The 25,592-nt window shown below is 45.6% G+C and overlaps 1 protein-coding gene across 2 annotated transcripts in view; it reads left to right on the top strand.

The window, feature by feature from the left end:
- Positions 1–25,592, top strand: part of LOC119954288 (polycomb complex protein BMI-1-like) — a 49,421-nt gene that overhangs the window by 1,656 nt on the left and 22,173 nt on the right. The window contains exon 1 of one of the 2 annotated variants that reach the window (XM_038779385.1): positions 21,314–21,684. The exons of the other annotated variant lie outside the window; for it this stretch is intronic. The gene's annotated coding sequence lies outside the window, so the exon portion shown is untranslated. Of the gene's footprint in view, positions 1–21,313; positions 21,685–25,592 lie in introns of those variants that run through there. 2 annotated transcript variants of the gene reach the window in all.

Here is a 25,592-nt window from a genome sequence, read left to right as displayed (position 1 = left end):
CAAGCGGCCTGGGTATTCAAGAGTTGCAAATTTCAGATATTTGACTCTCCGCCTGTACAATTTGACCTTGATTCTGTGTTGCTGGATTTAACCACATTTTGTTGAGTAACCTAACATCCCAAACTGGTGGAATAATCTGTGCCTAGACTGGTATCTTTGGTAATTGGAGATGACCTAATTGGAAAGACGGGCCCTATTGTGGACTATAGGGCACAGTTCCACTGATACCCTGTAACCCTCAACACCATCTAGCTTTCTACCCTTTCCCAAAATTGGTCTTGTGTCATAACCTGGAGGTGTCGGGAATAAAGAAACACCCGGAGAGATTACCAGCTATATTCATTAGAGCCTTATACCCATCACACGCACACACATACACTCCCCAGTAATACATGTTCCATTCGGGCTTGTCAGTGGACAGAAATTGCCGACTTAATTGAGAAATTGAGATGAAAGTCCAAACCCGGCCGTTGCAGGAGGACACACCCAAGGCCAGAAAACGATGTCAATGAAGACACCACTGGATCCTCCGGATTGTCAAGTAGGCGTTTCAAACCGGTGACTATTTTCCTTTAAAGCAGTTCATATAGTCCTCTCCCATGATTTGCCCATCGCTAGCCTTCAGTCCAAGAGCTGGAACGACGCTCATCCATGCCACGTGACAAGGTTGGACTCCACTGAAGGGGTGGCAGGGTGATTAGCACTGCTGCCTCACGGCGCCAGGGTCCCAGGTTCGATTCCCGGCTTGGGTCACTGTCTGTGCGGAGTCTGCACCTTCTCTCAGTGTCTGGGTGGGTTTCCTCCGGGTGCTCAGGTTTCCTCCCACAGTCCAAAGATGTGCCGGTTAGGTGGATTGGCCATGATAAACTGTCCCTCAGTGTCCGAAGAAATGCAGATGGGTTACTGCGATAGGATAGGAGGATGGGCCTAGGTAGGATGCTCTTTCAGAGGATTGGTGCAGACTCGATGGGGATGGTCTCCTTTGCACTGTAAGGATTCTATGTTCAATATAACACAATGGTTTTAGCGACTATTGAGGTGTCTCTCAAATCCCTGTCATATGTCAATAGCAAAATAAGGAGCACATTTCCTGGCCCGAACCAAATTTCTGTGACTATTCTTTGAAAATGATATAAAATGTAGAATTCAGTGAGGAGTCCTCGTCCCCGATTGATTTTAAACTTTAAAAAGGCAACCAGAGATAATAGGTTGTAACTGGATTTGTCAGATCTACATTTTATTCTACCTGGAGTTTGGTATATAACACTCAGACCTTTCCAAAGCATTGAGACATTGATACAGAGGTTTCATTCTCAACAGATTTCACCGTTCCACATTTGGAAATGATAACATTTTTTTTTGCATGTAGTTTTATTAATCTGTTAATTTGTCTAATTTTCCTTTGGCTGTTTGCAAATGCCGGAAATTGTTATATTGGCCGAGTTTATTGCGTGGGTGGATATGAGTTTTCTGATTGACACCCGAGTCGACATGAGAACTGTTTTGCTTTAATTATTCTTGTCTTTTTTGAAAGTTCTTGTCAATAAAAATGACAACATAATCGGCCCCTGTGGAGCATCAACTCTTGCTCGCTGTGTGCAGCACACAGCCCATAATTCAGCTGCTCGCGCGAGAGGCGAGATTCCCTCACGAGATGCGCAAAACTCACCTGCGAATCGATGGGGCTCGGACGCTTAAGCGTACGCAAACAAACCGGCATACATTTCAAAAGGTGCACTGCCGGTAACAGAGGTTGCATGGCGCCCCCAATGAAACAATAGGAATGTGTGTTGAAATTGAATGGGCTCCGAAGATTAAAGCAAATCACTGCGGATGCTGGGATCTTAAACCAAACCAGAAAATACTGGACAATCTCAGCAGGTCTGACAGCATCCTGAGGATGTCAGAGGAGAACGGAGCTAACGTTTCGAGTCTGGGTGACTCTTTGACAATGCTAGGAAGGATTATTTTCAGTGTGAATAGTCCGCCTGACCTGTTTACTGTGTAACACGGCACAGCCTCGAAACTGCACAGCCTCCAAACCCTCCACTCCAGTGGAACTGGGTCAAAAATTGGACCAACGCCAAGTTCAGATATCAGGAATCCGTACATCCGAAGCTTCAAATACGGAATATTTCTATCTCAATAAAGTAGAGGACATGCTGGAAATGCAACACTGGTCTGTGAGCTTCTGAAAGAGAAATGGCTGCAATTTCCCATCCTAATTGCAATATATTGTTTGTTCAGGAATAACGACTGGGTTTTCCCCCCCATTCTTTGACCACACAAGGAGACATAATTAGGTACCAATAACTGTGGGAGATCAGGTAATGTCAGAGTTAGGGATCTAGATCCGTGAACTTCCCAGAGCCTCATGTTCTCCTCTACAAATATTCTGATGTCGGGTATTTGATTTACCAGCAGATAGGTCATCATATCTCGGTGTTTGGAACATATGCATTAATTGATTTTTTTTACAATAAACACATTAATTCGGATAAACAACCCACGCTCGGATCCTTGTCACGAATCCCTTTCACCTGGACATTTGAAATCTCCAGAATCAATCCAGAGGCGGCCAATCGTTCTAAACAGTAAACGATCATCTTCAGACATTCCAGGGTCCCAAGGCACGGACAACCTTTATAGATACATTTTTAAAAATTACTTTTCCTTTAAGATATTGCTATCTTTACGTTTTCTCTTATGTTCAATAACAATGAAGTACATGTACCACAGTTACAAAATCGGAATTAATTGTTATATTATTAGAATCGAATCTTTCATCTGTCTCCAGCAAATTATTTCCCTCTGCACCTTTTCTTGGTCAAGAAGATAATAATTTCCAAAGTCTGTTTTAAATCTGCCACCGTTTATCCTGAAGCTATGGCCTCTCCTTCTAGATTGCTCGACAAGAGGAAGCATCCGCTCTATGTCTACTTTATCAATACCCTTTATAATCTTATATACCTCAATTAGATCTCATCTCATTCTTCTAACCTCGAGAGAGTATAGGCCTAAACTGCTCAATGTCTCTTGGAATAGAATCATTGAATCACTACAATGGAGAAGGAGGCCATTCGGCCCATGGAGTCTCCACTGACCCCCCCCCCCCCCCTCCCAAAGAACACTCTCTACTCAGGTCTACAATCCATCCTATCCCCGTGACCCAATGACCCCATCTAACCTTTCGAACTCTTAAGGGCAATTTTGCGTGGCCAATCCACCTGCCCTGCACATATTTGGACAGGGAGGAAACCGGTGCGCCCGGAGGTAAACCCACGCAAACACTGGGAGAAAGTGCAAACTCCACATAGACAGTGACTCAAGGCCAGAATTGAACACGGGTCCCTGGAGCAGTGAGGCATCAGTGCTAACCACTGTGCAACCGTGCAGCCCATGTCAACCCCCTTATCTCTTGAAGCAATGTAGTGAAGGTAGCTAGATGCAGCTGTGTCCAGCTATATTCTCCATCAGGATTTCCATTGACAGGTGACCTTTGGAAATTAAATGAAGATGCCGTGGCTTCAGACTTCATAGTTGACTGTACTGTGAAGTCTATATGAAACTTTCAATTTTATAGCAGTTTAAGCAAAACTCAATGTAATTTCTGAAAATATCAACTCAATGTTTTGTACTATAAAAGCCAAGATTGATCTCTATCAAACCAATTGGCTTTGAATACTCAGGCTTATAAACATTTGCCAAGACTCCATATCATTCAGAGAAGGTTAACCAGACTCAAACCAGGAATGGGTGGGATGTCTTATGGGGAAAGGTTGGACAGACTAGGTTTGTATCCACTGGCTTTCAGAAGAGTAAGAAGAGACTGGACTGAAACATATAAGATCCTGAGGGGTACCGGCAGGGTGGATGTGGATAGAATCGTTCCTCTTGGGGGAATTTGGAACTAGGAGCCATTGTTCTAATAAACGTGGTCGCCCATTTAAAACGGAAATGAGGCGATCGTTTTTAATAGAGGGTCGAGAGTCTTTGAAACTCTTCCTGAAAAAGTGGTGGAAGCAACGTCTTTGAATATTTTGAAGGGAGCTAGATATTGAGTAGGCAAGGGGGCGCTAGGTTATGGGGGGGGGGGGGGGTGTGATAGATTATGAGGGGTAGGAAGGAAGCAGATTTGAAGTTACTATCGGATTAGCGATAATTCTAGAGCAGGTTCGAGGGGATGAATGGTCTACTCCTGTTCCTTGTTCATGTGTTCCTTGTTTGTAAGAGATTCAGTGTTATCAAGATTCCAAAGACATAGATTGGCCATTCAATGCCAACGTTTACTTGTCCTTCGATCAGAAATCTCTCTTATCACAACTCGCTTTTCCAATAAGGCGAAAGTTTTCTCAGGGACCCAAAAAGAATCAGAGACGTTCTCCCCGGGCTTCTGACCAACATTTATTCCTCACTCAACTTCTAAACCAGATGATGTGACCACTCGTTTCCTTACTGATTGTTGGGACTTGCCTTTTGCAAATCGGCTGCGTCTTTCCTTACATTACACCAGTCTCGACACTTCATTGATGGTAAAGAGCTTCGGGACATCTTGAAGTTGTGGAAAGCGCCATGTAAATGGACGCCACTCTTTTCCTTCTATAATCATCCTTCTGCTCCAGTAAGTACTTCATTCGGGCTACCGGTTTCTTTTGGGCCATACAATACTGGAGTATGACTGGTGGGAATCGCACATTGGCTTGCAATTGGGTCTTGCTATTTCAATTGGGGAGTATGGGAAATGCTGCCCTGATTATGATTCATTGAACATTTTGTAGTGACGTGCCGCATTGTTTGTAATTATAATATGTTTGCACACAGCAACTATTAGGGACAACATATTTTGGGGGAGAACAGGATTTTGGTCCATTCATCAATTTTATAATGTTTATGGTGCAATTATATAGGAGTTTGAAAAGTGGGTTTTGACATCGAGTATCTGCAGATTTGACATCTACCAACCGGTTAACATGTAGTAGAGTTGGAGAATAGTCACAGAGGACACGGGACTTTCAGAATTAATTCTATAGTTTAGATGGTCTCGGTGGGATTTGTTGCTTTGGGGCTCAATATCTTCAAAGTGTTGGGTTATATATTGAAGAACGAAAATATATTAATTTACTGCCGCACCAGAATACACAATATATATCTACCGGCCCTACATAGAATTCAGGTGGTAGAGTGATCTTGTCGATACTTCCTGAGAACTATGTGCACATTTATGAAGAATGGAAACATAACCTGATGTATGTTCTGCTGACCTTATGCACAGAATCTAAAGGCCTTGTACATACAATACTCGCTTTTTAAAAATTGCATGGCGGTAGTAGACATGAAGGCCACATGTCTTTCTCCACATGGTTTCTGTGACTGACATAGGTCTATGTTCACCTTGTGGTTACTGCTGATAATGTTTTGCCAAAGGCGGCACAGAAGGCAGCCCACATGTCTCGTTTGCAATACAATTAAACATATTCCTGTTAAAGATTCAACTCTTCCTCAAGAAGTTTCAGAGCATGTTTTCACATGACTGGAACAATTCAATAAGAAGTATAATTGTCTGTCTGTTACTTCCACAGAGGGTGATTAGAAAGTAGGATTCTGTGCTGCAAAGCATTGGTGGAGCATATGGGGCGTGGGTGGGGGCGGGGGGGATATTCTGGTGGTAGTTCTTTGAAGGAAGAGGATTAATCGAAGTAAAGACGTTAGACAAGACGATTGGTTTGGTCGATAATTACGGCACGGACATGATGGGCCGAATGGTGTGCGTGTGCTGTAACATGAATTGATTCTATGTATGTTTTGTTCCTTTATAAAATTCGCATTGGAAGTGAGGTATAATATCTTCTGAAGTCTAGAGTTTCCTTATCCTGGTTAGAGAGGGCTGCAGTGGTTTACTGTACAGAGCACAATGAACAGGAGGGTGTTGAAACCAGTCTCAGCTTCAATCCAACTGGACGCTTGTGAAAGTCTGAATCCCAGATCATTTAATCAACATTTGGTGTGTTGGAACAATGCAACGTTGGTGTCAAACGAAAACAATATGATAAGACACCAAGGAATATGAAGATAATGAAGCTTGGTGTTTAATATTTAGCCAGTTTCTGATCCTGAAACTTGAAGCGTACTTCTGATTTAATACTTAAACACGTTCATTTAATTAAAAAGAAATTATGAGCCTCCCGTGCCTTAAAACTGTGAAAATGTGTCAGGAAACCAACAGTTTTACCCTCGGTCTAACGATGGTCATTGTGGCATGAGTCACATTGTAACAGTGAACAGATGTTAATCCGATGGCCAACGTTAAATGTCCAATGTTCCATTCTGCTTGATGGTTATTATCATCGCACTTGGGCCCGGCGATTAGAGCGAAAACTAATTGTCCAGCAAGAGCCTCTGGATTACTGTAAACCCGCTTTAATTCCTGATGCGTGAACGTGGATTGCCATAAATGAGGCCAAAGGCTGCAGAGGAATAAGACCCAATGTTCCAATCTGAATGGGTTGTTTGACAAGGTTCCGCCTGATACCTTAGCTATCCCAACAAATTGTATCACAATTTATCTACCCCACCAACCCCCCCCCCCCCAAAAAAAAAATCCCCTCCAATCAGTAATGCAAATGGTTCAAATGGAAACCATCAGTTCAACTAATCTGAGCCACAGCTTTTAAACATAAATTCGTGTCGTGTTTGTCATTTTGAACAAATTGTGATGAAATGTTGGTAGGGTCCTGACTTTAAAGGTATTATTTAAAAACAACACACACAGTCCTGGCGTATGACATGCCCATTCTCAGGCCATTGTTCAGGCACAAATATCTCCTAGAAAGAAAATGTGACATTGACTTGAATGTTATCTCGTTTCATTATTGCAGAATTATTTTTCCCTCTATCACAAACAATGGGACTCGCTGTGAAACTGGTGCAATTTTAAATCCTTTGACCCGAGTCATTTTATAAAACCCATGATTTTACATTGGCGCCTGCTGTTACATTCTCGGATTGCAGGCGCCAAATTCTTGAAGAAATGTACTCGAAGGGGCTCCGGTCAAATGTGCCCTAACCGGTCCCCATTTACCCGCGCGAAAGATCATCAGCGACAGAGGCTGAAGAAGCAATGGAGTCACGTCAAATGCTCGACGTTTCAACTTGCCCTGTTGCTACCTGGTGCTAGAAATGACTCTTCGTGTAGATCATGAACAGAACAAATTCCTCCCTGTCTGAAAATTAACTCATGTGCAGTGTGCGGTTTATGCCATCTGCACCTTTCCCCCACTAGCTGGCAACACGGGTGGTGTGTAACACGCACAGTGATGCAGTGTACAGAACGCGTTATCACCTAAGTCACCTGTTTAGACCTTTCCGCCAAGAACCTTCCAAATCGGAATGTGCTCTCAACGCACACCCAGCACTCAAAATTATCAATTTGCCACCTTCAACCCCCGTGTAACCACACGGAGAAGATAGAATAGTTGCCATCGTTACAATAGATACATTAAACTATATGTCATTTCACTATTCTGCCTAGAGAGTGTCCAAGATTCGAACCTTCAAAGGATATCCGCGTGGGGGTGTCAAAGGTCCTAGGGACCAAAGACTTTGAGCACTTGAAGATTGAACGCCGTGAAGAATGTTCATCAATGAATTGAGGACGTATTGAGGCAATCCTGGAAAATCACCCTTTATCAAAGAGGCTTTGTCACCTAAACACAGAAATTGCATTCCCGAATTTACATTGCGGTGTCCTCCCCATAACTCACACTGGGGGAAAGTCGCCACCCAGCACTTTATTAAAGACATAAGCATTTTGAAAGTGGAACCGATCGGATATAAAACCTTTTACCTTGCCTCATTCATCAGGTGACTTTGGCAGCTCCTGTTTATTTCAAGAAAAATGTTTTCCATGTGAGGCAACACGTGTTTCCCCCCACCCCCTCCCTCCCCCGCTGACACCTGTGCTGCCTTAATGCAAAACCTCCTATCTGCAGCACTCAAAGGCAGGAATGAAACAATGCCAAGTCAAAGCCTTCACCCCAGCTGCAGTAAAACTCGAGATCATTTGCTAGCGTTCTGTCCTCTGAACCAGATGGATTGCGGGGCTCAAGTCTCACAGCAGGAATTGAAGGCACAATCCTCGGCTGACACTCCAGTACTGAGAGGGTGCTGCAGTGTCGGGAGTACTGAACTGCCAGACGTGCTGTCTTTCGGATGCGTTATTAAAATTAGGCCCTATCTGCCTCTGGACCCTCATGGCATCATTTCGAAGAAGAGTGTGGGCGTTACTGGAAACCGATATTTTTCTCTCAATCGGCATCACAAAGAAATGATCACATTGTTGTTTGTGGGAGTTACTGTATGCAAATTCCTGCTACCATTCCGATTTTAACGTAATGACATCATTTCAAAGAAAGTTCTTCATTAGCGTTTGTGATGGGGAAAGGCGCAATAACAACCACCTGGAGGTTCCCCTCCAAGTCACTCACCACCCTGACTTGGAAATATATCAGCCGTTCCTTCACTGTCGCTGGGTCAAAATCCTAGAATTCCCTCCCTAACAGCACGGTGGGTGTACCTACACCACTCTTACTTGGAAATATATCCCCGCTCCTTCACTGTCGCTGGGTCAAAATCCTAGAATTCCCTCGCTAACAGCACGGTGGGTGTACCTACACCTCAGGGACTGCAGCGGTTCAAGAAAGCAGCTCACCACCACCTTCTCAAGGGCAACTAGGGATGGGCAATAAACGCTGTCCTAACCAGCGATACGTGCATCCCACGAATGAATTAAAAAATAGATGTGCATGCAAGTGTAACAACCCTCCCGACCCCAGCAGACATTACCCCTTGAAACCAGGAAGCGAGGGGTGCAGACGATGGGGAACTGCTACATTCTCAAATCAATTTGCAAAACCCAGAGCGTTTTAGTAAAGCCCAAGATTTCACATTTTCCACTTGGATTCTGGGTCACGTCGTCGAGTCTGATGCACTTAATTTATGCTGCAGTTAATAATCAATCCGTTTCCACTGTGTTCCTCTGCATTTACAATGTTTACCAAATTCCCTGTGAAATGTTCTACGGAATACGCGGTTAGATATGGTTAATTAACAGCTGTACTGCCTTACTCCACACCATCTATTCCGATATTCCAACTATTTCGCTAAGTTAACAATTTAACCTGTTTGGTTGCTGTTGGTGCTTCAATCTGTTTATGGGCAGTCGATGGTAGGTTAACATAGATGCCAGACGCAGAGTGGAACACGGTAGCTTCAAATATAGAGGGAAGCATTTAGGATTTGACTCTGTCATACTGCTATCAGAGTAGTCGGATAAAACCTATCTCTGCTTCATCAAAAATAACGCAATGATTTGTTAAATTATTCTTCCCCCACTGTGGTGTCTACCGTTTTTTTAAAAATCTACGCTTCCTCTAACAATCTGTAAGTTTTAATATTCAATATCGGGATCGGTTACGCAATATCGCTCCTTATTTCTTCCGCTTTTAACCTTGGGTTTAGTTTTCCCTCTTTATTTTGATGTTTCCCCAATATAAATTATTAAAAGAATGTGCTTCCATAACGTCGCGTGTTCGCGCAGGCAAAGTTCGAGGCTGACGTCTCAAAGCAGCACTGAAAAAGTGCCACACTATCAGAGATAAAGTTGCCCCTCCTGGGCGTACCTGCAAGATCTTCCGGCAACTCAAATAAGAGATTGGTAGTTCACCCGGAATCTCGTCAATAATGTACTTATGACAATAAAGATTATTATTATTAATAATATCTAAATCAGCATAACTAAAAACAGAACAGAATATTTGGTCACGATATCATTGCTGTTTATGGGATCTTGCTGTGCGCAATAATGTGGCTGCCTGATTTTGCTACTCTTCAACAGTGACTGCACTTTGAAAGAGTTCAATTGTCTGTAAGAGCCCTCTCAAGTCCTGACTGGTGCTGCACAACGTACAAGTCATTTCAATTCTTGCAGCCCACATAGTATATATACATAGTAGCTGTTTTGTTCGTGCTATTTTTGTTATCAGCCTCTACATTCAAATTATTAGAATTTGCATAAAGTTTAATTATACCTTGAGTGAATAGTGGTTATTCTGCACTCCAGGGCGTTTATACTGACGGGTGATGGTAATGATATGCAAGAAGCAACCTCTAACCTGTGCTGTTCTTCCAAAATGTTGACATTTCATTTTGTTTTGACCTTTTCAGAATATGAGTTTGCTTAATGTATTTTTCAAGTGCAGAAGTGCAAATCTTTGGCAGTGGTAGGCTGCGATTCCGGGCTGCATTAGTTCTGTGCAGGGCTTGGGGGCGGGGCCGGGGAGGGGGGAGGGGAAGGAACAGCTGTACATTCGCTATGGCTTTAAGAACGGCCTTGTCCGTCTGCCTCAGTATCACTGTGCCTCTTGTGTTGAAAGACAGTCTTGGGATCTCACCTACATCAATCAAACTCAATGAAGATCAATGGGAAGAAAAAGTTAAGTTCAAATTGTCACTTAATCCTGAAATTAAGAAGGGGTTGTTTGCAACCTTTCCGATTTATTGCGATTTGCTTAATAGTGACCTCATTGGCGCAACAGTCAATAGGCATCTATAACGATGGAGGGATTATGACATAATTCGGTCATCAACGCCCACTGGCCATTTACAGTAAGATTTGTGTGGCTCTGTGGAAGGAGCAATTCTGTCATGACCTACTTGTCTAAGGTGTGTGCAAAAGGGAATTGGCTGCTACTAGCCTACCTTTCACTGTTCCACATCAATGGTGCGATATTACTGTCAACGGTTACTCGTCGAAATGTTTTTGTTTAATTCAGTGCTCACGAGACACGGTTTAGGGTGGTGTACTGGGGTTGGGAGGCGGGGGGGGGGGGGGGGTGTTAAATGAAGCTTCTCTGGAAGTCTGAAATTTCAAAATAGACACCCCCTCCTCACCCAAGCACACATCAACCAGGGTTGCGCCCACGACCCCCGCCCAATTAGAACGTGGCTGTAAAATAAAAGTGAGGTTTGCCACCCACAGATTGACGCGATTGTCAGCGGTAATCTGCGACCATCTGTTTCTTTCAACCTTGGGGAAAAGGTGGGAAATGGACGGGACATTGATCAGCAATGCAACTGGGATCTGTCGACTTTGGAGCTGCCGCGAATTTCTATGAAATTCAAAATGTAGTCTGTCGCTTTCTCTTCGGAACCCAAGCAATCAAAACCAGATCTATATAACATTGTGTGTACTTTGCAAAGAAGATAAATCTCAGAATGCTCACCGTGACTTGCAGGGTAAGAAGTCTTACAACACCAGGTTAAAGTAACACCAGGTTACTTGCAGGGGACTTTGGGTGTAAATGTATTTTCTAACCAGGCAGTTCATCTGCCAGGGGAAGGAGACAGGCCAATAAATACACTGCCAAAATATGTCACTGTGTGCAACTGATGGAAAGAGAATGTGCACAGGGCCACAACATGTGAAAGATTCAGTCTACCCCGAAACATAACCTTTTCTCAGCACGGTTACAAAATCATTCAAATTTAACCACCCAAGTTCATTTGGGTTGATTTATAAAATGGTCTTTGTAGGTACTCATCACATTGGGTGAACTATTAGAGAGGTTACAACACTGCCCCGCCCCCACTCCACAAACAATCAATGGGATATGTGGAAAGGTCATTAATACCAAGAAAATATTATAATTGAATTAAATAGGTTCAGGTATGAAGACCTGGTTCAAGATAGTCTCCTTACACTCGTCTGCTGTTAGGTTGGGGACGGACCTCCAATTTATGCAGATCAGAGGACCTTCCCCCAAGTTAATAAAGACATTTCCTCATTGTTCAAATCAAGATATTACTTACCAGACGAACAGGTGAACTTTTAATAGCTCAAGGTTCCGCGGAGGGACCTGGTACAGAGCTTAACTGCAAACCACATGTTTGAGTCTTCATGTGGAATGTATCGGTGTGAAGAGCTGTGATCCCTCAAATCATGGGATCCACCGGGCGCTTAGCTGTTGAACTTTTAGCCCCTAGTTCATTATTTTCAGCTCAGAACCATGCAACGTATTTCATAATTGCAATACATCTTTAAGCGGCTCTTCTGCAGTTCACTTGATATCCGGAGCTGAAACGGTTCTGCATAATGAACACGTGTAAAATTTATAATGAACTTGGCAACCTAAATGCTCAGTTGCCTTATTTCCAACTATCTGCCATGTGCTTTAAATCCGTTCTGAGAATACAGGAATGGGGGAGGGAGGGCGGGTGGGGGAGAGGGAGAAAGAGGGAGGGGTTCCAGAGGCAGACTTGATGGAACGGGTGGTCTTTTCCTGCCCGGGATTGATATGATGGTAACGGTGCACTGAAACATTTCATGCCTTGTGCCAGACATGGGGTGCAATAATAAGACTGTAGGCATTTTTGTTAGGTTATAGATAGTGATGTATATTGTTTGCTCTCTTCAATGCTAACTGTGAAGTCTGGATTGACAGGGCTTAATTTAGGAGCTCGTGATTACTTCAAATTCTCGCTTTGAGAGACCAGCCTCCCCGAACAGGCGCCGGAATGTGGCGACTAGGGGCTTTTCACAGTAACAATACTTGTGACAATAAGCGATTTTCATTTCATCTAACAAGGTTGCCTGAACTAGGGTAATGGATTTTCCCAGTGGCAATGATATTAATGTAATATCCATGGTCACGCGGGGGGAGTGTTTCTCCACTGCACATATTAAAACTTTGAAACAACAGAACTTACATTCATATAGCGCCCAGTGCATAATATAGGGTCCCAGGACCTCTTACTCAAATTTACACGCCCAGTGACACCAGGTGATATTGAAGGCGGGCGGCTGGAAAGGTGATCAGAAGAATCTTAAAGGAAGCGAGATAAGCAGATAGGTTCGGGGCGGGGGGGGGGGGGGGGTCCCAAAGATTGGTGCCAAGGCAGCTGGGGGCGCGGCCGATGGTGAAACAATTTATATCGGGATGCTGAAGAGAGCAGGGATAGATCTGCAGAGACATCTGGGATTTTACACGGGGCACGGTGACCCCTGAAGGGTTAAACGGTTCCGCTTTCCATTTTGAAAGTTTCATGAGCTACCTTCGCATTAAACGTTCGCAACTCTTACCCCAAAGGGGATCCTCCATTAATTAAAACTTTCTTTTAAAAAACAATAGCGCCTGCTGCGAATAATTTCTTCACTGTGCGATGCAATGTTTAACTCTGCTCCTGGAAGCCGTTTGACTTTCTAACCTCCTGCCGATGGCGAGAGTCAGTAAATAGACACACAGCCTTAAAGGCACATTCACCTCCACACCCACACTTGGATTGCGGGGCAACCTTTTAGCTCACGTTTCAAAAGATGAAAAAGCAGGAAGGTAGATATGCATTTATGTAGCCTTTCAGGGCCTCGGGGGCAAGTTAAAGCCCTTTAAACAGATAATGAAGTACGTCGGAAATGTCGTCTTGAGTATCTGGTCTGAAGTAGGATCTTCGTCAGAATCTTACCTGTTTTCCTATTTGTTCATATAGAAAGATGGAGAAAGTAGATAGATGCTGTTATATTTCTCTCCCTCTGTGTCTGTATTATGAGTTGTTGCCTCTCGGGTTGCTTTGCTGGTCAACTGCAGGAGTTATCCTGGATTTCCTGTAGCATTGATTATGTAAAAGTTACAGTTAATCTACAGTTTGTAGCGTTGCACACACTCCGCCTGAACCAGCTCCAGTTTTTTTCAAGTGGAAATGAACTGAGTGCTTTCGTAGTTGCCGGCTGCTCGACCGGTCAAGACGCTTTTATGATTTGTAGATGTTATTTTCAATTTTGCTTTGTGATTGTCACATTGAATCCATGTTCAACACCAAGAAACGTCGGGGAATGGATCGCTGTGAAAAGCTGAGATAGTGTTTCTATAAATGAGGCTGACTGGATTATTGAGACAGGATCAACATCACACGGCCGTTTATTAATAATCAGCTCGACTGCACAGCTATTCTGGGCTGGGGCTTGGCGGAGCTGAAGTGACGGTGTCTTGTGGAGTGGAGGCCTCAGACAGGGAGGCAAGCGATCATCCGCGAGAGGAGCAGCTTTTCTGGGACAGCCTCCGAAAGGGCGGCGTGTGGGCCGGGGGGGAGGGGGGGGGGGGGGAGCGAGATATTGGGAAGCAAGAATTGGAATCGGGGCTGGGTGGAAGGGTAGCGTGTCGGGACTGTAGTGCGTGGGGAGAGCCGCGAAGGCGGGCGTGAGACCGAGCGAGATAAGGCTGGGAGTGGAATTGGCGGTGAGGGAGGGGCGGATATCCAGGCGGGTCCAGGGAGGGTCAGGGGTGGACACAGATCCCGCATGGGGATCTGGGCTCACCCAAGTGAGGCAAGACTGATTGAACCGTGTTTGACATGTCATTGGCCACTTTTGTCGAAACACTGACACACATGTGTCTATAATGCAAGGATTGGTGCTCCATCCACATTATTCAATATTTTCTACAGCCCACCTGTGGCACACCCACCTAGTGTTTGATTTACAACGCGATTTCTAGATCATCATTCCAATACTTAAGTCTTTGCAGTAGATTGGAGCAAACCGAATCTTATTGTTGGATTTGCCTGTAACGACATGGTTTAGAAAATAGAACAACACATTATAGGGGCGGGGAGCCATTCTAATTTTGTTTTTTTCATCAAGGCTGAGTATTCTGGCGAGGTGCTCGGAGTGACTCCCCGCGCAGCCACACAGAGTTGTGAATCTCCTGAAACGCGGACAAATCAGACAGAGAGAGGCGGAACCTGGCTCCAAAGCAATCTCAAACCCGGTCGCTGGTGAAAAAGAGAGAGAGAGAGAAATCCATTGTACAATAGCATGCACTGGGGAAGGAACGGCGGCAGATAGCAAATCAACTGGAGCTAATGCGGGATAAATGTGAATGTATTGGTCGGGTTGAAGACAAGGAGAAAACGGAGTGAATGAAGCTTTAACTGCCAGCTGGCAACAATGGAGGAATGTGCCTGCTTGCGGGCCACTTGGGGTCATGAAAACAGTCCCCCCTGTGAGAGACATGCGCCAGTGGTGACATCCTGGCCTCTTTCCTTTTTTAAAAAAATGGCCTTTCTTTTTCTCATCCCAACTCCCAACAGCCGTCTATTAATTAGCGTCCAGAACTAGCGCTTTTTCCCCCAGAGAAGAATGGCCCTTTGCAAAACGGGTGGCAAATTAAATGATGCCCCTTTTGTCTCTGCCAAGCATAACTGGAGAATATTTTGGAAAAGAGCAGGCTATTGTCTGGAAATAACATATTCATTAGAATTAACATTCCTGTTACCGAAGCGCCAAATAAATCGGGGGTATACTGTGATGATAATGTTAAGCATATTCTAGTGGGAAGTTTAGGAAACATCACAGCAGGTCTAAAGCCGATTAAAAGCATTTCATTTTTGAAAGCTGTATTTCATATGGAGTAGATTTAGCACCCATCAAACAGGAGATGCTGTTGTTACCCTGTTTGGAAGGAAGGCCGATGGACTGTGAAATCTTGTAACGTGAATCAGGAAGTTCCCATTGAATTGGAAGTCACAGCTTTCAGAAGCTTAAAAGAGTTAACGTGTGAACGTGTGTCTGGCAGCAGGGTGGGTTTATGTTTTGCGTTACTCGTAATCAAATATCAGAAGGAAGGGTGGAAGGTTTGAAATAAAGCAAGTACAAAGGCGGGCTTTTATTTTACAAAGGAAACCATGCATTTAAATGTTGACTCCCTCCCATGCCTCGATTCAACCAATCGGCTTTGCATTGAGAGTGTTGGGCCATGCAACGTGTGCTCACCCCCTCTGCCCCCACGCCCCTGCCTGAACACTATCCTTTCACACTATCACAACCTGATACAACATTGCAAATCAATAGAAAATGGCGGACGCTCTGTTGAAATTTACCGGCATTCCTCCCTTTCCCTCCAATGTGAAGCACGTTGTCGCATTCATTTGAGCGGTCCGTGTCTCTGTGACAAGGGCATGGCAAAGGTGCCACTCTTACCGGCTGCTTTACACTCTCCACAATGTCCCCGACTATCACAAAAGTCCCTTCTCTTCCAACCCATTTTTTTTCCCAACCGTCCACACTGACAATTGTTTTGACAGGCAGGGACGTTCCCTTCCTTTTTCTGGGATTTTTAAGTTTTTAAAAATTCATTCATGGGCTGTCTCAGGCCAGACCAACACTTATTGCCCACCCCTAATTACCTTCGAGAAGGTGGGGGTGAACTGGGTTCTTGCACCGCTGCAGTCCAAGTGTTTTAGGTACACCCCCAGTGCGGTTAGGGAGGGGGCTCCAGGATTTTGACCCAGTGACAGTGAAGGAACGGCGGTATATTTCCAAAATCAGGATGGTGAGTGACTTGGAGGGGAACTTCCTCGGTGGTGGTGTTTTCCTCGGTGGTGGTTGGGAAAATTAAGACTCTGAGTGCAGGATTGCAATAAGATCTGTAATAAGGTTAAAGTAGATCAGGGTCCAAACTACAGACTGTGTTTTCAAACATGCACGCAGAAAGTTGTTATTTGTGACATTTACTGCCTTCCATCCAAACATAATAGACCACTCCTGGCAGAGGACCTGAGCATCCACAGATGGTAGCAACGTGCACGTTGAGCGGTAAAGATTCCACCCATCACTGGTGGTGTTGAAACCTGAATGGAATCATTGGAGGACGTGTTAACCCACGATGACCAGTGTAGATTGAAACAAGCAACATCCTCATTTCAAAGTTTCCCAGAAATGGCGTTACAAGCAGAAAGATTGAAAACTATTAATTAAAAAAGTCCCTGCTTTGTAAATAACGCCGTTCCATCACATTTCAATCCAATGATCTTTTCCCTCTAGGTTTTGGACCATACAATTCGACCTAAGTTTGTAAACGCCGGCCGGCGGATTGGGAGAAAACACGTTTTTCCAGTTTGAGACCTGTAATTTTAAAATGTAATTTTATTTCTATTGTGATATATTTAGTTAAGAGTGAGCAAGTAATCCAGGACCCGATTTGAAGTGTGTTGGTATACACCAACACATGGAATGAAAGGCAGGAAAAGACCAGCAGATCCATCAAGCTTGCCCTATGCTATGATGGTTGGGGCATCGTGACTTAACACCTCCTGTCCCCTCCCTTTCCTCAAACACCCCACTCCGCAGCCCGGTCATTTCCTGAGAGGCAAAAGAAAACATGAGGCCAAAAATCAGTAGCAATAAAAAGCAAAGCATCTGGAAAGTTCAAGCAAAGTTAAATCAGGAATTAATCATAGGTAATGCCAGCTTTTTATTTCACAATGACGAAGACTGTAAGGGGAGTGGCAGCACAGTGATTATGTGAGAGGATAATAATCTAGAGTCCTCGCTTTAATAATGACTTCAAATCTCACCAATTTAAATTTTAATTCAGATAATAAATACACCTTGAATCAAAGAAGGTTAGTATTAATGACCACGTCGATTGTAGGAAAACAAGAGACATGGTTCATTAATATCCCACGGAACAGGAAATCTGCCAATTGTACCTGGTACTGTTCATATATGACTTCAGACCCACAGCAATGTGGTTGACCCTTAAGCACCCTCTGAAATCGTCAGACAAGCCCCTCAGCAATTAGAGATGGTCAGTAAATGCTGGGTCTTTCCCGCGGAGGGGGAAAAAACAGTCCGGATTTAGTTCTGGAGCTTTGGAAAGATTGGGTTAGTGATTTTTGATTCCAACGTGAGAGAAGAGGAGGCCATTTCAGGTACCACTTTGGTGGTGGTGGTGGTGATGTGGGGGGCGGGGGGGGGGGGGTGTTGGAAGCTACAGGGGTGTGACAATAGTGTTTGATTCAGTGACAATAGTGATCTAAACTGGAGAGTTTACATTTTTCTTGTATTCCACTCCAGGCTGGTGGAGTTTCCGGAAGAGAATGAATATTCCTCAAGGCACCGGCCACCGCATGGTCTGATTTACTGGTTTAGCACACTGGGCTAAATCGCTGGCTTTTAAAGCCGAGCAAGGCAGGCCAGCAGCACGGTTCAATTCCCGTACCAGCCTCCCCGAACAGGCGCCGGAATGTGGCGTTTCACAGTAACTTCATTGACAATAAGCGAGTTTCATTTCATTTCATTTTTTATTGAAGGAGGAAGGTCTAGAGCGGGACAGTTACGTAATCTGTCGCTCGCCAATCACTCACTGTATGTGGTGCATATGCTAAGTTTGATTGTCAATCCATCAAACTCATAAAGCACAAGACACAAACAGGCAACTTTCAATGGGTGAATTCTCAAGGGAATAACGTGTGTTCATAGAGTGCCTTTCGCGGCCTGAGGACAGCTAATGAAACCCATTTTAAATCCTAGACACGGTTGTGATGTAGGGAAACTAACAGCTCATCACTGTGACCATGACCAGATCATCTATTTTTAATAAGGTTGGTTGAGGGAGATGTATGAACGTGGACTTCCTTTGAGGCTTATGTCGTCACAAGTTAGTCAAGGTCAGCTTGCCTGTGGCTGCTCCAGTTGGCCTATCGCTAACTGGAGGATGGTGGGTTAATTGTAGTTGGCTTTCAACTTTGTGAGGTTTTTACTCCCATGACCTCACCCACGATTGCATCACCGGCTCTCCCTCTGCCAGTGAGGATGTAGATGCGGGGAGAGCGAAAGTAGAAACATAAATATTTCGTGTGGGAGGCAAAGGAAGGAAAGAGCGGTGAGATTGGAAGCACCATTTTGTATTCCTCCATGCCGTGTGTAATGTCGGAGGGCCCACTTTATCCGAATTACCGACACATTTCAACCGCGGCGTCGAATTCGCCGCCAAACCCATAACATTGAGGATAAAGGGATCACTCGCCGTCTGCTGCAGGTTGGGAATGTCCTGAACCCGGGAACATGAAGCAGCAGGAATCCTGAAATTAAAATGTGAAATTGTATTTAAATGAAAATGTTTGCTCATGTGGAATAATTAGGAGAATTCATTTTCATGGCTGCTGCTTATTTTGACACAAGGAAGGGGCGGGTACTTTTTGAAGCATTCCGAGCTATTAAAATGTAGTTATTAAAATACTCAAAGGCCATCTCACAAAGAATGTGCTTTGGACCCTCGCTTCTTGGTGGAAGTGAACCCGGAACTTGATGAACAGAAGACGCTGGGACGGTACAGGCAATCTCGCAGCCTCTGAAATAGGTGCGAGTCCCGAGGGGGAGAGCTGTGGGATTGCTAATGAGGGATTTCCCAAACAACAGTTTGCAGAGGCTGACTGATCCGCTGACTATTCTCGGCTTGTTTTAAAAATGTGTTTAGTAATGCAGATCCAACCTTGCCAGGTTTTGATTGAGGCCCTGATGAATTGGAATAGGACGGGGTCTGAAACCTGGTTTGATACCTGAGCGACAACCCAAAGACCCATTGAACCGGTGCGAGGTGTAATCGATGAAGATGCTAATCCTTTCACATTTGCCTTGACCCCGGTTTGATCTGGGCGAGGGTAATGGGATTTAAACGCCTTCCTGGGAGTGTTGGGCGGCCCAAATTCCGAAGGTACTTCACCCATCATTCACTTCATCTTGGTTTATCTGAAAAAGATGCCGGTAAGAATCTCAACTAACCTCGGCTAGATGTAAATGTAGCAATGGGCATAAGCACAGTGTCCCCGGGCACAGAGAACCTTATGATTGAGAGCTCCATATTGTTGAAGACATGACGACGGGATCAATGTCCAGTATATTCACTTTCCACGGTTTAAAACCGAATCTGTGCACGGGAAGAAATAATCATTTTTTTCCCCATATGGATCTCATCCCGTTTCTGGGAGGTAGAGAATCCGGTCTTTAGTTTTAATCGGGAATGTGTGGTTCTTGACTTCAATGCCACAAATCACTCGGTTCCCCCCCTTGGCGCCTTAAGGAGTTCAATTCCCGGTGCAAATTTCAAATCGCACTGTTGCCCCCCTACCACCCGCGGGTACACTCCCCTCCCCCTTCTTCCCCCGCCGCCACCCCTCGCCCCAAGCTCGCCACAGAAAGCAGATGATGTTGTGGTTCTGTCGGGGTGGGTGGCTTGGTGAGGGTCGTGGTGTGTGGGGGTGGGGGGGGGGGGGCTGCGGGTACTGAACGTGTCAAGTTGAGGCGATAGAGAAGGCGAAATGCTGTAACTTGGAGGCAATGATGCAGAACTCAAGGAGTGGAAGAGCCGAGGGTATATCCTTGCGGTGGAGATTTCACATGTTCGATTCCATGATTGTTCCGGAGTCCGGGGGAGCTATTTCCTTAGGTGGAAAGTCTGAAACTTGCACGAAGCCGGCTGGGTGTGTTTCCCGCCCTCTCTCCACGCACACTGTCACATAGAATATAGAAACATAGAATAGAGCAGAGGTGGAAATCGAAGTTGACTTGCGGCACCCTGGAACTCACAACTTCCGCATGATGTAACTGCTAACGCGATTCTAAACATTCCCGATCAGAAATCGGCTCGGATCGATCTTGGGTCAGGCCCGAAATCCAAAAATTAAAATTCAGAAAAAAAATGTTTATTCATGGCACACTATAATTTGAGTAGCTACCTGTGTAAGATTCACATGGCGCCCTTTCAAATTTTGCTAAGGTAACGCCTTTGTGTGTTTTAACAAAAATCTATAATGGGGAAAAAAATAATACAAATATTGAGGGACAAGTTTTCAGATGAAAGTGCGCAGATATTGTACATTGGCTGCAGTAAATTAAGACAATGCTAATTCTGTGTAAGGCAGATTTTTGAATGATTAATAATTCCATGTGTTGTAAACGCTGCCGTGTGCATGCACGGTATTTGGAAACAATTGGGGTTAAACCCGATGCTGTATCTTTACATTATGTTAATGCAGCTTATGATTCACCCGGGCTAGAAAATAAACAAACAGATAACCCCCCCCCCCCCAAACCAAGGTTCAAACACCCAATTAATAATCTACATGTCCCAAACCACTTGTAATGTTGGAGTGAATCACACACACAATACAAGACCAACTAACTAATCTTTCCTAATCTTGTGAGAATTGGTGTACAAAATATAATAGGCTCTATTTTGTAAAATGTTACATTTTAGTCTTTGACCTTCTTGAACTGGTGGTATGTTCTCCCCCCGCGCAACCTTCCCCCCTCTTCCGTTGTCTCCCTCAGTCTTTTCCCAGTCAATGTTTGTCTGCCTTTGTGTGTGTGTCTCTCTCTCAGTTCGATCTTTCTGTCCCCGTCTGTGGAACTCAGATTCTCGCAGGATTTCCTCCCCCAGTCTCTTCCCCTCTGCGTGTGTGTGTGTCTGTGTCTGTGTGTGTGTGTGTGTCTGGGTGTGTGCCTGTGGCTATCTCTCTCTCTCTGTCTCTCTGTCCATGTGATTGTCTCTCTCTGCCTGTGTGTTCCTCTTGAGCCTTTCCCCTGCCCCCGCTCGCTGCCTGTCTGTGTCTCCCTCTGTTTCGCCCCTGTGTGTGTGTGTGTGTGTGTCTCTCTCTCTCTGTCTCTCTCTCTCAGTCAGTATTTATGCCTTTGGACACCCTGAAGGAATGAACCCACGTGACCAAACGGGGCGGTCGATCAGGAGCTGAAAAAAAAGCCATTTTGTGTGAGTACTCTGTAGTAACAGCTCCAGCCAAACACTGCCTTCTTCGCTCGATTAATCGCATCAGAGACGGCGGGGGCCGGGCCATCAGGTAGGGGCCGCTTTAAAAAATATTCTGCTTGCCAGCCAGCCTGGCAGAGGGGGCACCGGGCCCGCCAGATGCCTGTAGTTGAACGAAATTGGTGGTGGAGATCGGTTGACATCCCGCTATTGCTGTTTGTATTTCAAGATGGCCGCTTGCCTTGAATTCAATTCCCCTGAACTGCTACTTTTCATTCTTTGTGCCCATTCTGCCGGTGGCCCCGGTGCCCATGCTGCCCCCCCGGCCGCTCGGCCTGCCCCCTCGGCGTGCCCTCGGCCCGGCCAAGCCCCCAGCCCCCCTGCTGCACAATTGGAGTTGTGTCCCTGTGTGTGCAGCCTCTCTCCCTCCCTCTCTCCCTCTCTCTCTCTCTCTCTCTCTGTTTTAACACTGCCGACTTTCCCAGCGCCCGGGCACCCTCCCTCTCCCCGCCACACAATTAAGTTCCAAATGGCGTCCCCCTCCCCTCGCAGCCCCTCTCCCCCGGACCGGCTGCACAGCTCTCAGTCCCGGCTCCCAGTCCCGGCTCACCCTGCATCCCGGTCCCCTTCCCAATCGGCCAGGGCAGCTTTGGGAAAGACTGCCCGCCCAGCTCGGGAAGTCTGCTCGGTGCAGCAGGCAGGCGGGCACCCTGCTTTTGCCCACCATTCCAACTTTACCCCGGGTGGGAGCGCCGCGATTTTATAGAATCGGCATCTACACAGGGTGCAGATTGTCCGAGCGGGTGTCCCGGCTCAATCCCGCTCAGCCCGCCGCTTTTACGAACTTATTTCGCCCGGGTCCTCTGGTGAAATATTTGCAAGTCGGCCAGGAGATCTCGCCCTGTTCTCGCCCGGTTGTGTCAGGAAGGCTGCACAGGGATAAACCTTTCCAGTTGTGAGCTACCCCGGGACAAGGGGCAGGGAGACACACACACACACACACGCACACACTAGCCTCGTGTGCTCTGTATTTATATTTGTGCCTGCTTGTGAAGGACTCACACCAGCTTGTGCTCAACACAAGGACCTTGTGTTAAAATGCAAAGCGGTTTCAGAGGTTAGAACGAAACGATATTGAATTGCCTTTTTTAATGTGTCTGCTGTGTGTTTTGGACAGATAGCTCCCCCCACCCCCCACCCAATTATATAGTCTGGACACTAACTCCTATTTCCCAGATTCTCACCCCTGAAACCTTCCTTCCATCTTAAAGCCGAATACACGGGTATATCTGTGTGGAAATTTGCAGATGAAATTGAAATATTATTAAGTGCAACTGTGTAACCTGGGAGACGGGATTAAATTGACTTTAAAGTGGTTGTAGTTGGGGCTTTGTCAGGTTAATGTCTGGCTTTGAGGAATTTTGCCAGGGATGGTGACACGAGTGGTGTGAGTTTTTCCCCCGAGTGTTTTTTGAAAATATTTCAAAGCCTCGTCTCGGCGGCGAGTCTCTCCTGCAGTCAATTTGTAACAACAGCAGAGAAGCTGGAGGAAGAGGTTTGACGCGGGAGGTAACGAGTGGAATAGTTTTACCTCCGCAAACGGGGGAACGTTTCCCTTTGAGGGGAGGCTGGGGACTGGGTGGAGTATTGCTGCGGCTCCCAGGTCGGTTTTTTAAATGTATATTTTATTCCCAGGGAGCGGGTGCGCCAGTTTAGACTTGAGGCAGACACTGTCGCGAGTAAGTGTGTCTACGTGTTTATGCCTCGTTGCAAGAAACTTGCGCCTGTCTTTGCAGTTCCACCTGGAACCCCTTCATCCTTCCTTCCCCCAAATCCCCCCCCCCCCCCCCGATAGAAATCAAATGAGGGCACAGGTTGGAGAAGAACTCATCAATAGCTGAGTCAGGAGAGAGAACCCGCCGGCTCCAAGTGCCGAGAATTGTCTGTTCATATGGGAGGAAATTATTCACACGCCAAATTCGCCTGGAAATTGTGGGAAACGCTGGACGGGTTATGTGGTCGGGTCTGGGTGTAAATTGCTGATGTTGCCCACCCCCCCCCCCCCCCCCCCCGCCCCCACCCCCCACGATGATGTTAGCTGTTGAGGAACGAGTTAATGAAGTATCCACCTTCTGGAAGGAGTAACAGTTTGATCTGTATTTTTTGCTCTCTGACACATCCCGGGGGTGTCCCATTCCCGAAAGCCCATGTGATTCAGCTCTTTTAAATATATATATATATATGTAACAAAAAGCTTGAGAAAAATCACGTGTTTGGTGTGTAGTATATCCGGGTTCCAGCCATTGCTGCGGGAGTAGCCACGCTGCCTTTGCATCCAGTGTTGCTTCACGGGGACCCCTGATCGATGTGTCCTTCCCGCTTGTTGCGCCGAACGGGGAGTCACCGGAAGATTGAGCGCTGCCGACCCGCATTAGGTGCCGGATAAGGAGTGTGGGGGTTCGGCGGTGGAGACCCAAGTCCTTCCTCCGCCGGGGGGGGGGGGGGGGGGGTTTCCCCCGACAATAATTAATTCATTGTCACAATCAAGGAAAATGACAGAAGTGAAAGGCGCTAAAGCTACAGCGTTGACTGACCTGGAGCAAACCGCGACCATACAGAGTTATGCCTAAACATTTAAACACAATAAAGCCGTCATATCGAACTAACGGATTAGAATTTCCCTTTCCCCAAACTCACGCCAGAATTCCTCTCACTTGTGTTCCTTCGTCTCAATGACTGCCAATGGCACAAACTTGTCTAAAGTATTGTTTAAAGTAATACCGCTCGCCTGATTCAACTGCAGATTATTCTTTCTCTCTTGAGTGTTCAGCTCGTGGATTTGCAAAGTGCATTATTTAAAGGATCTCTCCCTCTCTCCGACTTGGTTTTCCCGCCACCCTTTTATCAAGATCTGCCACTTTGTAACTCCAGTGAAATGACACATCTGACGCTCGGCTGAAAATGAATCAGACATAAAATTGGGGTTATTGTCGAAATGAAATCACACGTAGGGCCAGTCAAAAGGAAACTGACTACCTTCTGACACATTTAGCAACCCGTACAATTGCCAACTCGAATTATTCTGCGGGTTAGGCCATGGGATTAAATTGGGCCTCACGCAGCTCAGCTCCTGAAAACATTCAATTTTAAAACATTCACAGAATTATATGCATTTGATCATTTGTCCACCTAGCTCCCAAATAACGGATACGTCGGTCCTGATCTACTAACTTGAGCTTTTAAAGAAAATCTGTGAACCATTATCGACAAACGTATCACCGACGCGACCCCAGTAACAGGTTAGCAACTATTCAGCTGGAGTTTATCAAATTAGTTTGTGAGCGACAGAGTCGGGCCGAGCGACTCTGGTTTTAATTTATTGCCACTCCCACCACCCCGCCAGGCTGCGCAGTTTTAAACTCTGGGATGCCCTTGCGCTGCAAAGCAAGTTCACGGGTCATAGGGGACAAGGAATGAAACGCAGTGTATGTGTGTGTCTATGGGGAGAGGGGGGGGGGGGGGGGGGGGGTGGCATCTCCGTTGCCAGCACTGTAGTAGGCCTGAACAGCTTTAGATCATGTGGGATCCATCACAAGTCATGGATTTTGGAACCCTACAGTTAACACCTTCAGCAGACTTCTGTAATCATGACCCAAGTTGAGTTTGATTTAAAACTATTTATGTAACACACACCCCTATAACAGGACAGGTTGTTTAAAAGTCCCAATTAGTTCCTGACCATTATCCTCCCCATCAGCAGGCCCACATGGCTTACTTGGAGGAATCCATGTGCGCCAGTTTAAGATCTGATTGTACACGGTACTGTGTGGCTTTCTACATAAATGATACACACATTGTACATTGGCACAGCGGCCCGTTGCTACAACAACCACCAATACACTCTACGCCTAAAAAAAAATAGAAATTTAGATCATCAAGTTGCACCGATTTAGGGAGCAAAACTTTTGTATAGAAGATGTCAGCTAGAAGCCGCCATTG

This window comes from Scyliorhinus canicula, chromosome 19 (assembly GCF_902713615.1).
Source record: "Scyliorhinus canicula chromosome 19, sScyCan1.1, whole genome shotgun sequence".
Taxonomy (NCBI): Eukaryota; Metazoa; Chordata; class Chondrichthyes; order Carcharhiniformes; family Scyliorhinidae; genus Scyliorhinus; species Scyliorhinus canicula.
This window is presented reverse-complemented; position numbering and strand designations above follow the sequence as displayed.